Raw genomic sequence first — 12787 nt, 5'->3', positions numbered from 1 at the left:
TCTCTCTCTCTCTCTCTGTGTGTGTCTCATGAATAAATAAATACAAAATTTTTTTTTAAAAAAAGCCTTTAAGGTTTTAGAATCAGTTCCTTGAGACCCAGAGTCCAGTTATGAAGCTTTGAGAGTGTACTAATTTACTCATTCCTTAAACATTTATTGAGCACTTTCTACAACCCAGTACTGGGTTGGTGCCAGATGTACAAAGCTTAGCAAAACTGACTCAGGCCTCATGGACCTTACACAAGAGGAAAAAAAATCTAGCAATCACACAACCACAAACAAGTAACCACACCCTCTGTGAAGCTCCGGGAAGAGTCCAATGTGCTATCTCCTCAAGAATACAAAGTCCACAAGAGTTTTGTGTGGTTTGTTCCCTACCTAGAAGGCAGCCAGGCACAGATTAGATGCAAAATAACTATTTATTGAATGAATGAAAGCTTTGAAATTACTTCTGAGGAGTTAGAGTGAATTGCCTGAGGAGATGCTATTTTGGCTGATTATAAAGATAAGAAACTCAATTTTCTTAGCTCAAATTCTACTGAATGGATTTATATTAGCCAAACCCTCCAGAGACTAATTTACACACCAGGATATACTTATTATCTTTGTAGCAGGAGATACATCTGATCTAATATTTCCCTAGGAAGTGTCCCAAAAAATTTCAAGGGGAACTATCTTTGGTATTACTAAAATTCTGTTGAGTCGAGCAGTATTTATGCTTTCAGGGAGCCAAATTAATTATCTGAAAGCTAATACAGAAGAACTTGGGATCAGTAAAATGGAAACTACCTCGATTTAAAGGACATTCATACGAGTCATTCACACAACTTACGCAAAACTACTTTCCTACCACAGACATTTCTGTGCAGACCATAGATCCCCCCTCTCTTGGTAGAATGACAGTTAAGCATGTTATTGGAATCACTCCTTTTCCTAGACTCCAAGCTAGGAACCACGCTTACATGAAATTTCAGGGTCCTATCATTTTGCCTTTGGTTGCCCATGAACCTATCCTCATCAAGGCAGTTATCTTCTCGACTTTGTGCCAATTTTACTTTCTTCCTAATTCCCAGGATCCTTTTATTTTATTTTTTTTAAGATTTTATTTATTTATTCATGAAAGACACAGAGAGAGAGGCAGAGGGAGGAGAAGCAGGCTCCATGCAGGGGGCCCGATAAGGGACTCGATCCAGGGAATCCGGGATCAGGCCCTGAGCCAAAGGCAGACACTCAACCGCTGAGCCACCCAGGATGTCCCCCGAGGATCCTTTTAAATTGGGAGTCTTTTTTTTTAAATTTTTTTAAAATTTATTTATGATAGTCACAGAGAGAGAGAGAGGGGCAGAGACACAGGCAGAGGTAGAAGCGGGCTCCAAGCACCAGGAGCCCGACGTGGGATTCGATCCCGGGTCTCCAGGATTGCGCCCTGGGCCAAAGGCAGGCGCCAAACCGCTGCGCCACCCAGGGATCCCAAAATTGGGAGTCTTTGAAGGCATCTCGTATGCCTCTTACAGGAAGACCTCCATGCACCCACATGCTCTCCCTGGGTGATACATGCATTTCCATATGGATATGCTTGTGTTTCAGTGTCACTGTCCAAACGTTTGCATTTAGGTGCATGGATTTGCAGTGGGGCAGCAAAGTCTTGTGCTTTACCTCACAAGCACCATGTGAACATTCACCTCACTGTTCAGGCACATCACCCACCCGTGGATGCACACATGTACCTGTCTGGGTGTCGGAAGGGCGTACGTGTATTTACTGCTGCGGCTTGTTCCGGGGCACTCAGGATGGCTCAGGGCTGCTGGCGGCCCAGAAGGGACGGTCTGTTTAAACCAGATGAAGGTTGAGTCAAGGGAGAACCTAGAAGGCTGGGCCCTCCTTGGAGCCCAGAGAATCGTCATTCGCTGAGCCATGGATAAAAGCAGGGAATGAGTTAATGTGAAGGCTGGCAGATCTCAGAAGAGTATTTTGCTCACAAAAACTGAAAATAGCATGTGGAAGTAGGACATTTGAGCCTTATGGAAAAGCATTAAAGGATACTTTGTAACAAAGTGCCACTCAGAAGGTAGGGGGTCTCTACAGTCCATGTGGGCCTGAGGCACTGTGGATCCAAAGGGTCATTTTTAGCTCCTGAAAGATAATAAAGTTAATTTCTTTAAAATGAAGATTTTTTTCCCCATCTGCCTTTATAAAACAGATGTTCCTAGCCAGAGCCTTCCTTATAGACAGTACGTATTTCCTTCAAGCAGCAATGCCGTGGAACAAACACCCTAGCCTCCAATAATTTTCCTAGAAGATTTGAGAAATAAGGGCCGAGAGAGAGCAGCGAGGAAAGAGAAGCGGCGCCATCTTGAATGCGGGGGCCTTAGGTCCCATGAGGTCAATGTACTGGGCTCGCTGAACCCGCACCTCTGGCCCTGCCCCTCTCCTCCCCTCTGACGCCTGGCTTTGCGGTCTCATAAGTGCTAAGTGTATCCGGAATTAAACATGTCACCTGGAAAAAAAAATACATTTTCATCACCACGTATTAGTTGCTCCCGAGGCACAGTCATATTATATCAGAGCTGCTGCTCATCCATGTGGTGCTTTGGGACAAGTTAGAAAAGGTGTCCCTTACACTTTATTAAAAAATTGTCATAACATACTAATTTTGTTTGACTAAGCCCCTCTAGTGCCATCTGCAGGAAAACTGTCCATGACGTCTAGGATGTGAACAGTGAACAGGCCCTAAAACCAAAGGATGTGGATTCAAACTCTGGCCCTAAAACCAGAGCATGTGGATTCAAACTCTGGCCCTAAAACCAAAGCATGTGGATTCAAACTCTGGCCCTAAAACCAAAGCATGTGGATTCAAACTCTGGCCCTAAAACCAAAGCATGTGGATTCAAACTCTGGCCCTAAAACCAAAGGATGTGGATTCAAACTCTGCCTCTGCCTCTTCCAGCCATGTGACCTTGGACACATTGCTTCACTTTTCTGAGCACTACGTTTTCCCCATTTGTAAAATGGGGATGATATACCTAACTACCAAGCTTATTGTGGGAATTAAACAAGACTTAGCACTTAGAGGTACATTCATCAAATAGTATGTGTTGTGCAAAAAGGATGGGAACACATATTAACAGCACACATGGTGTGAATTAAAAGTAGGATTTATGGGGGGAAAAACTTACAGGCATAGAAGTAATGAGTATGGATGAGACTCTGAGATCCCATGATTCTCCCAAAGAAGAGTGCAGGACTCAGCAGAGGAGGAGACACACCCTGGAGAGGAAATCTGTGCCTTTAGTGCTCCACACACATTTGGGGAAAGAAGCAAAGGAACATCTGGATAACTCGGTAGTAATGGAGCTTCCTGAGCCATGAAACAGCCTTGTTAGAAAGGAGAGGCTCCAGGGCTCAGCCTCTGGCATCAGCCTCATCCTCCCTTAGCTACTCCAGCCAGCTGAGCTGGCTTCTTACTACAAAAGAGAAGGAAATGAGCCTCCAGGGCCATGTGATTTTCTCTCCTCTGAGAGTGTCACACAAGAAAACAGAGCAAGGGTTGAACTCAGCTTTTCCAGTCTCTCCCTCAACTAACGAGTCAGCCTAGAAACCATTACACCACGTTAATTGAAACGAGGTCCATCCGTCTTAGGGTCATACATGGAAAAGGACATTAGAGATCATGTAATTCAATCCTACATTTGTGGACAAAAGTGAGACTCACGGCGCATGGTTTATTTGGTTACCAGTAAGAAGTGCCAGAGTCAGGACTCAAGATCTTCAAATTCCAAATTGCATTTCCCCTTAAATTGCAATGAAGTGCATTTTAACCTCATTTAGCACGCTAGTTACAGAGATCCTATTAAATATAAGGGACCGAAGAAAAGACAGTCATTTCCAGAGTGAACCAAGAGAGCAAGGAGACCCAAAGATGATTGATTAATTTTGTTCAGGGCACCTGGGTGGTTCAGTTGGTTAAGCATCTGCCTTCTGCTTAGGTCACTATCCCAGGATCCTGGGATCGAGTCCCAGGTCTGGCTCCTTGCTCTTCTCTACCTCTCTCTCTCTCTCTCTCTCTCTCTCTCTCTCTCTCTGATTCTCTCTCTCTGTCTGTCTCTCCTGAATAAATAAATAAAATCTTTTTAAAAATGTTGTTCAACGCCTTTGACTTCCATAAATAAGAAAGAAAAACCTCTGTAACTTAACAAATAATGATCCTGGGAAAACTACTGAAAATACTCCTTAAAATCTATGAGACGTAGTCCAAGATTTGTTCGGAGGAAACGTTATCTTAAAACCTTCTTGGTTTAAGAGGAATGCATGTTAAGGAGTAGAGATAAAATAAGCTAAAGAATAATTTCGAGAATCTAAGGAAAGTAGAAGGAAGGAATATGAGAAAACAAAATCACTGGAACTGTGAGGAGAAAATGCTCCATGTGTCTCTTGCATTTCTGCACATCTCGGCAGCAGACGGACCAGCTGCTGTTGTTCTGGACTATCGCTTCAGGGAGGTCTGTGTAACAAACAGCTTTGAAAAATAGAGAGTGCCTCTCCCCAGAATCAAGGGCAAAATTCTCCCGTCCATTATAAAAAATTCAAGTTCCCTAAGCCTGGGATTCAGATTCCTCTCCTGAAACGCAACACGTTATGTGGGCAGGTGTGCGGGGTCCTCATGGCATCCACCTGCGGGAAGTGGCACAAACGCGGATGCTCTGGCTCACCTGGGCCAAGGGGGGCTCATGTGTTCTGCAGGCAGACGAACCACCCAGCTTGCAACTGGAATAAAATCTCAAACCCTCTGCAGGTCTTCATTTTGACAAAGAAATCCAGAGCTGGTTTATTGACAACCAACAAAAAAAGCAACAATAATAGATCATCTATTCGGTTAGCCTAATCAAGAAAAAAGGGGAAAATACAAATAAACTTAGGAATTCAAAAGTGAATATAAGAAACTATAATTCTTTTCTTTAGAAACTTGTATTTATATATTTGAGGTATAACTGACATTATGTCGGTTTCATTACAGTGGAATCATTAGGTACAACATCATGATTCAGTATTTGTATATATGAAACTATCATTCTTATAAAAGAATCATTTGTACAAGTATGTGCTAATATTTTGAGGATGGATAATTTTTGAGGAAAACACAAAATATCAAAATTCACTCCAAAATCAGCAGAAAACCTAAACAGGCCAATCTTGTGGAATAAATCAAAGGACAAAGCCAAGGTCTGGATCTGCTCAGCAGCTGAGCCACCTCCTTCCAGGGCTTGCCTGTTTGCTTTTCCCTGGCCTTGACCAAGGATGGACGGTCTCATTAGCCCACAGGGCCTACGTTTGGCTCCTTGAACTTGAAGGTAGAGAGGTCAAATCTGCCAGCTTTGACTCCAAACATTACGAGGTGATAATATGACCAAGTAGATTGCATCTTTCCACTAGAAAAAGGAGATGAAAAATAATTTCTTATTAAATAGTATGCACACATACTTCTCAGGAACCCTATCCTTTCAATTTAATGCAGCCCTCTTTTATTTATGAAATAACAATTTCGCTCTAAAATTGATTTGACAGCGACAGCAACATCACCAACAAGTGCCCATCGGTGCCTTGCTTCGGTTCAACCCGCGGCCATGGAGGATAGCCCTTCCCTGTAGACGCCCCCCATCGTAACAGAGCAGGGGGTCCCCAACCAGCTGCACCAGCGTCACCTGAAAACTTGCCAGCAATGCACCCACTAAAGCAGAAACTCTGGGGGCTGGGCCAGCACCCATGTTCTAACAAGCCCCTCCAGGGGTTTCTGATGCCCAACCAGGTTTGAAAAGTATCGTGATAGACTTCATTCATGTCATAGAATTTAGCATCTCTCCCAGCCCACTTCCTGTTGGTTGCATCAAAACTACTCAGAAGGAAAAAATTCCATTGCTTTGCAGCCCCCCGCTCGCTATAAATAGTGAACACTTGCTCACCAGCAGCTGGAGTTCCGGCCCATTCTTGCTGGAGCGCTCCAGGCTCCAGAAGACACAGCTGCTGCCGAATACCAATAGCCGAAAGGACAAGGATATTCCTACATGCTGAGGGGGAAACGCGACCCATCTTCTGGGCCTTGTTCAGTGAAGTCATAACCTGGTTTTGCAGAAGAACAGGAAAGCAAGAGTTGCCCCGCTTTTTCTGTTTTTAATGAGGAAGGTCAAGGGGGAAATAAGTCATAGCTACAGCCCCTAATCCTCACTAAATGTGAGGGTTATTTTTCTTTAAGATTTTATTTATTTATTCATGAGAGACCCAGAGAGAGAGGCAGAGACACAGGCAGAGGGAGAAGCAGGCTACCCTGCGGGGAACCCAATCCCAGGACCCCTTGGGATCATGCCCTGAGCCTGAGCCAAGGCAGATGCTCAACCGCTGAGCCACCCAGGTGTCCCTAAATGTGGGATTTAAAGAAACAGCAAGATCTAACGCCTAAGCAACGGAACTGGAAGGACCAGAAATGGGAATCCTTTCCTTATTCCTGTTACTAATTCAGGATATGACCCTGGAAACATTACTTAAGCTTTTCATTGGTCGGTATTCCCATGCATGAAATAGGAGAGGTGATAATTCCTCCTTCTTTCATCACAAAACGGTGAGTGGATCCATTATACGATCACGAAAAGAAGTCTTAAAAGAGCCACGGGCAGAGCTGGTCCTAAGGTATCACAGTCTCTACCCTATTCTCTCAAACTCACGGAGATACTGGATAGTGTGTTGAAGGCCCCTCGAGCTCCTCCACATGCATAACCTGAGCCGCCAACCCAGAACCCATCCCACTGTCAAGGCCAAGTGGGCCCATTCAGGCGTTGGCTCGTCCCTCTGACTTGGAGAGTGATGGGGCAGGTGGACTATGCCTTCTCATGATTCTCTCATCCCCTGGCCACCCTGATCAAATGTTTCTTTTTTATATATATAAATTTATTTTTTATTCGTGTTCAATTTGCCAACATATAGAATAACACCCAGTGCTCATCCCATCAAGTGCCCCCCTCAGGGCCGTCAAACCCAGTGTAGTGGTGCATGCCTAACAAAAGAAAGGTGCCTGTGGAGAAAGGAGGCAGGATTTTTTTCATCAAAGGGCATAGACTGCATTCCCTGGCACCTCCTGGGCAATCTCTCCCATCCGCCCTCTCGCACAAACCAGGAGGTCTGTAGTCTGCCCACATTTCCTTCCACTGCGAGCTCCTTAAGAACTGTGTCCTAGCTTTGCTATTCCTTTGAACATTCTGGGGGCTCGATGTGTGTTTGTTGGGTGAAGGATAAGAGAAGAGTGAGTGGATTCGTTCTCCTCCTTTGCAAGAGTCCCTGACACATCCTCCCCCACTCTCGCTAACAGTGGGTTCCCGCATTATGCCCCCTGTGGACTGCCCTGGGCCAGTGCTTCTTGATGAGATGTAGGATTTTATGTCGATGACGGCCCTCCTTGTTGCTCAGACCACCTTCTTTTACATAGTAAAAGGAAGCTCACAGAGACGAAATGACCCGAATCTGCACTTTCTCCAGAAACTTCATTGTTAATGTGTCAAGGGATTGGTTAATAATCGCTGTATCAAAGGACTTAGCAAACTTCAGAAGCCAAGAGGGGATTTGGGATATAAATAACATCTGGACACTGTCTTTGAGAAACAAAGACACACACACAATTCGGCACTTACCCCTGTGTCAATACAACTAACACGACTCCAGCTAATTCAGCCACGATCACAGAGGGCGAAAGGTAAAGCTTTGGAAAATAGGGTGATGGAGTGTGGCTGCCACAGACCTGCCCGAGTCCCTCCCAGGGTGACGGACTGCCGCTCTCAAAGCTCCAGGGGAGAGGGGATGTTCCCTCGCCGTCTCTTAATGTGTAAGCAATACAATCGAGACTTCTGCTGCCGTTCCTGACCTAGGGCTTACTTGTTCTGACCACTTTGCAAGGGAGGCCTTAGGTTTTGTCCATCTTAGAGATGAAAAGGCTGGGGCTTGGAGGGGAGCATCCCCCCAAGGTGGACCAGTCTCAATCAGGGGAGGAATTCACAGCTTAGGAGTAAGTCCACCCAGCAGGCCCAGGCCGGACCTGGGCAGACATCTGAGATGCAAAGGGTTGTCCTGTCTTTGCCGTGTCTCCTTCCTCTGCCCCTACATGCTCTGCTTGCTTGCAGAGATGGACTCCTGAGCCTCACGGCTGCCCCCAAAACTAGTGTCTGGGGTTCACCCTCTCCGGCCTGGCACCAGGTCCTCCTCACCAGCCACTAGCCTCTTCTGACCTCCCAACCACAATTAGCTTCTCTCACACTCATCTCATTCGAGCAAAGAAAAGGGTTTCTATTCTAGGTCCACTGATGGCCCACCAGCAAGGTGGAAACTGCCTCCTCCTCTGCCAGCAGAGTGAGGCCACTTTCAAGTCACCCCACTTACTCCGCTAGTGTGGGCTGCAGATCCACGGTCATAGAGCTTGAATTGGAACCTGGGTCTACTTGACTTCAACACCACGTTCTTAGCTCTTAGCTCATCCTGAGTTTCACTGAAAGCAGTGTCTTAAGGTAGGGAGCCAAATAATGCCCCATGGGGGGGCCTCCTCCTCCTCTTCAGGATCCCAAGCCCTTGCCTCTGCCTCTGCGGGAAGATGATTTCCTGCCACTTTTCTCTCCAGACTGCCTCTTCCTCCTTAAGTTCCTCTGCCTTTCATGGGGGTTTCTGATAGAAAGGTGTTGATGGCTCTTTATAACCATCCTTTTTGTTCTTTTGAAAAAAAAAATGGGAAACAAACAAGCTTATATTTTAAAATGCGGAAGCATGATTCAGCGAAGTGGAAAATTATGTCAGAACAAAGAACAAAAAAGACAGAGCCCTTAGAAGGACACATGCCAAACCTGTGCGGCCCATTGCAAAGCTATTTTATACCTCGAAAGTCTCTCTGGAACCATTGCAGGCAGCAAGGGGATCTTTGTTCTCTCCTTGGAAATCCCACTAGTCTTAAAGTCCTGGCACCACGCTAGAAAAAAGGTGGAGCTGAGGAACCAGCCCTTACTGGGCATCAGTCAACTGCTTCACAGCCGACCAACCTTGGTAGTCAAGCAGCCTCTTTGGGCCTCAGCAACTTCCAGACGCTGGTGCCAGGTTAACTGTAACCAAATCACCTAGAGAGCCTTTGACAAGTTCAGCTCTATCCTGCGACTCTGATTGAAGATCTCACAGATGAAGCCCAAGAACCAGTATTTTTTTACAGTTCCCCGGGTGACCTTTACCTACAGCCAGATTTGGAAACCACTGAACTGGGTGATATCTAAGGGCGCGTCCAACTAACTCTGGGGGCGGCCTGATAGTGGCAATTTGCAACATGCTCTTGCCAGAGTCCTGCAGGAAAGAATGCCTCCTTTTTTACACAGCAGGTTCCTTGCTTTCAGGTTTATCCACAAACAGAACCAACCGAAGCATTTCTGTTTTGTTTTTTTGTTTGTTTGTTTGTTTTGTTTTTTGCATTTCTGTTTTTATATCTCAACATTCTTGCTGAGCAAAGTCTCTGGGATGACAACATCTTGCAGGGAAGACACTTTAGAGAGCTAATTGTAAGACACTCGTTATTTTGGAGAATGTTTGAAAGAAAGAACTATCGTAGGCCACCCGGGTGGCTCAGTCGGCAGAGCATCTGCCTTCGGCTCAGGTCATGATCCCGGAGTCCTGGGATCGAGTCCTGCAGAGGTCACGGTGCCCAGCGGGGAGTCTGCTTCTTCCTCCCTCTACTCATGCTCTCTCTCTGTCTCTCTCAAATAATAAATAAAATCTCTTCAGGAAGAAAGAAAGAAAGAAAGAAAGAAAGAGAGAAAGAAAGAAGAAAGAAAGAAAGAAAGAAAGAAAGAAAGAAAGAAAGAAAGAAAGAAAGAAAGAAAGAGCTATCGCTGTAAGGAGTTGCATTGTGTCCTCTACAAAAAAAAGGACACGTTGAAGTCCGAATTTCAGTACCTCAGAACTTGTCCTCATTTGGAAATAGGATCTCTGCAGAGGTAATCAAGTTAAAATGAGGTCACTCGTGTGGGCCCTAATCCAATATGACTGGGGTTGTATAAAAAGGGGAAATTCAAGCAGAGAGAAAGACACGCGTGGAGAAGATGCCATGTGACGGGCGAGATGCATCTATAAGCCAAGGAACACCAGAGATGGCCAACAAACCCCAGGCCCTCGGAGGAGCCGAGGAAGGCAGCAAGGGGATCTTTGTTCTCTCCTTGCAAATCCCACCAGTCCTTAAGGTAGGGACTCCCTACATGTTGCAGAGGGAGCATGGGCCCTGCACACACCTGGGTCTTGGACTTCCAGCCTCTAGGACAGTGAGACAATACATTTCTGTTGTTTTAAGCCACTCAGTTTGTGGTGCTCCGTTACGGCAACCCTAGGACACAGATACAATTACCAGCCTAGATTTGAAAATAAGGACAACAATGACCATCCCTGGTTGCAGGGTTTTACATGCGTGATCTCATTTAACCCTATCCATAACCCAACGAACTGGGTTTATCATCCCCACTTTCATTTTACTGTCACCCCCATTTCAGAAAAGAGGCAGGCCTGGCTAAGTAAGATTAAGAAATTTGCTAAAAATCAGACAGCTTAAAAGCGGTGGCACTAAAAAAATAAATAAATTAAATTAAATTAAATTAAAATAATAAAAAAATAAAAATTAAAAATTAGGGAAAAAAAAGCGGTGGCACTTAGAATTGGTCTAGGCCATCGGCCCCCAAAGCCCTCTGTGTTACATTGCTGCTGACACTATAGAGTAAGCTCCATGGAAGAACCACACCTAGAAGAGAAATCTAAGCTATTCCTAGAAACCCGCCGAAGCCAGTATTTATGGCCTCCTCGCATTATTTTGCTTAAAGTGAAATTGCAGATGGGATGGAAAAGGTATATACCAAAACACAACACTAAGTAAAATGTAAAAGGGCTTTAAATGGAGTCTTCTGAGATGGTCCAGACCCTGCTTCTAGCTCTTAGTATAAATTAATCAATAACTGAGTCTGCATATTTTATAAAGATGATCAAAACCACAATGTAGGAAGCACAACTGTTTCCATTTTATAGGCGATGACCCTGAGCACTGCAGAGCGAGAAGGCGTTTGCCCGAGGACGTGGCTGTACCAGATCCAGGACCCGAGCCTGGGTAGTGTAACCTCCTCACTCTTAGTCCCGTGTGCTCTGTGTTGGACGCGAACGTGTCCGTGATGTGTTCCACATGCATAATGTGGTTTTTCCAATGAGATTTTTTTCCCCCTGAATTTACCCAGTTGGATATATAAACTATTAGGGCTGTCGAGGAAAAAGTCAAACATCTATAATATTTAGGATATTGATTTGCGGGCCACCCAGGTGGCTCAGTCGGTTAAGTGTCTGCCTTCGGCTCAGGTTATGACCTCAGAGTCCCAGGATGGACTCCCCAGGAGTCCCCAGGAGTTTGCTTCTCCCCCTCCTGCTCCCCCCCCACCTCCCATGCGTGCTCTCTCTCTCTCAGATGAATAAATAAAACCTTTTAAAAGATAAATTAATCTGGTGGCACCTATATTTAAATTACACATTATGTAAGAAATATTGCTATTTTCAATCTCATTTCAGGAAACAGTTTTGTTCAAGCCCTTCACAGGCATCTTCAACACGAGTGGCTTCATCATCACGGGAGCCCTTTTTGGAATCACCTAACAACAATTTCCCAGGGCACGTTCTTCTCCTGCCTAAGCACTTGAAATTCCCTACAAGACACGGTAGTTGGAAATGTTCCCTCCTTTTGTATTTGCCCTCTAAACAGTCTCATCACCGCTGCACGTATAACTATTTACCACTGTTGCTTTTGAAATGATCTTTAAGAATTCATTTATAATGATATCCCGCACAGCATAGCACAGTAACCGTGAGGTCCTCTTGCAAGGAATAATAACTGATCAGCCATGGGTTAAATTTCTTTGCCTCTTTTATCAATTTTACCTGGAGGGGGACCTGGGTGGCTCAGTGGTTGAGCATCAGCCTTTGGCTCAGGTCCTGATCCCTGGGCCTGGGGATCGAGTCCCACATGGGGCTCCCTGCAGGGAGCCTGCTTCTCCCTTTGCCTGTGTCTCTGCCTCTCTCTAGGTCTCTCATGAGTAAATAAATAAAAATCTTTAAAAAAAAAAAAAAGAATTTTTTTGGAGCACGAAGCCAAAAAAAAGAATTTTATTTTATTTCATTTATTTATTTATTTATTTATTTTAACTAGGAGATCCTCTCTACAAGCTTCCAAAAATAGGGTTGATTGGAGTTGTTTCAGGTTAGTGGGTCTTTCCCAAACAACATACTTTCTTACTCCAATAACACGAGGAATTTTAGAATGCCCTTATGAGGAGACTCCCCTCCCCTGGATCGTGAGGCCTCAATTCTCAATTTTAGGGGTTTAAAGTTTTGGCTTCAAGGTAGTGGTAAGATCAGACACGCGAAGGCAAAGCCTGAAGTTACCCAGTGGGAATCTCACTGATTTTCAGCAATGAAACCAAAACTGAACCTCTGATTTTTTTAAGTTGCTTTATCCTGTTTGTGCTCGGCCAAGTCCAGCAGGAACTCCCCCAAGGGAGCTCACGGGTCACTGATTATCACATACTCAGGCTTTAGGGAGGATTTCTCCCACGTGGATGCAGCCACTCGGATGCCACGGGTGGACGCCCCAGCCCGCCTGCCCTCGGCTGCTGCAGATCTACCAGAATGTTCCTTGGGGCCACGCAGGCCTGTGCACAGCCTCAGCCCACCAGACGTGCGCCGCGCGGCCTCCACTCTG

Source organism: Nyctereutes procyonoides, unplaced genomic scaffold (assembly GCF_905146905.1).
Source record: "Nyctereutes procyonoides isolate TBG_1078 unplaced genomic scaffold, NYPRO_anot_genome, whole genome shotgun sequence".
Taxonomy (NCBI): domain Eukaryota; kingdom Metazoa; phylum Chordata; class Mammalia; order Carnivora; family Canidae; genus Nyctereutes; species Nyctereutes procyonoides.
The sequence above is the reverse complement of the archived record's forward strand: the minus strand, read 5'-3'. Positions refer to the sequence as shown.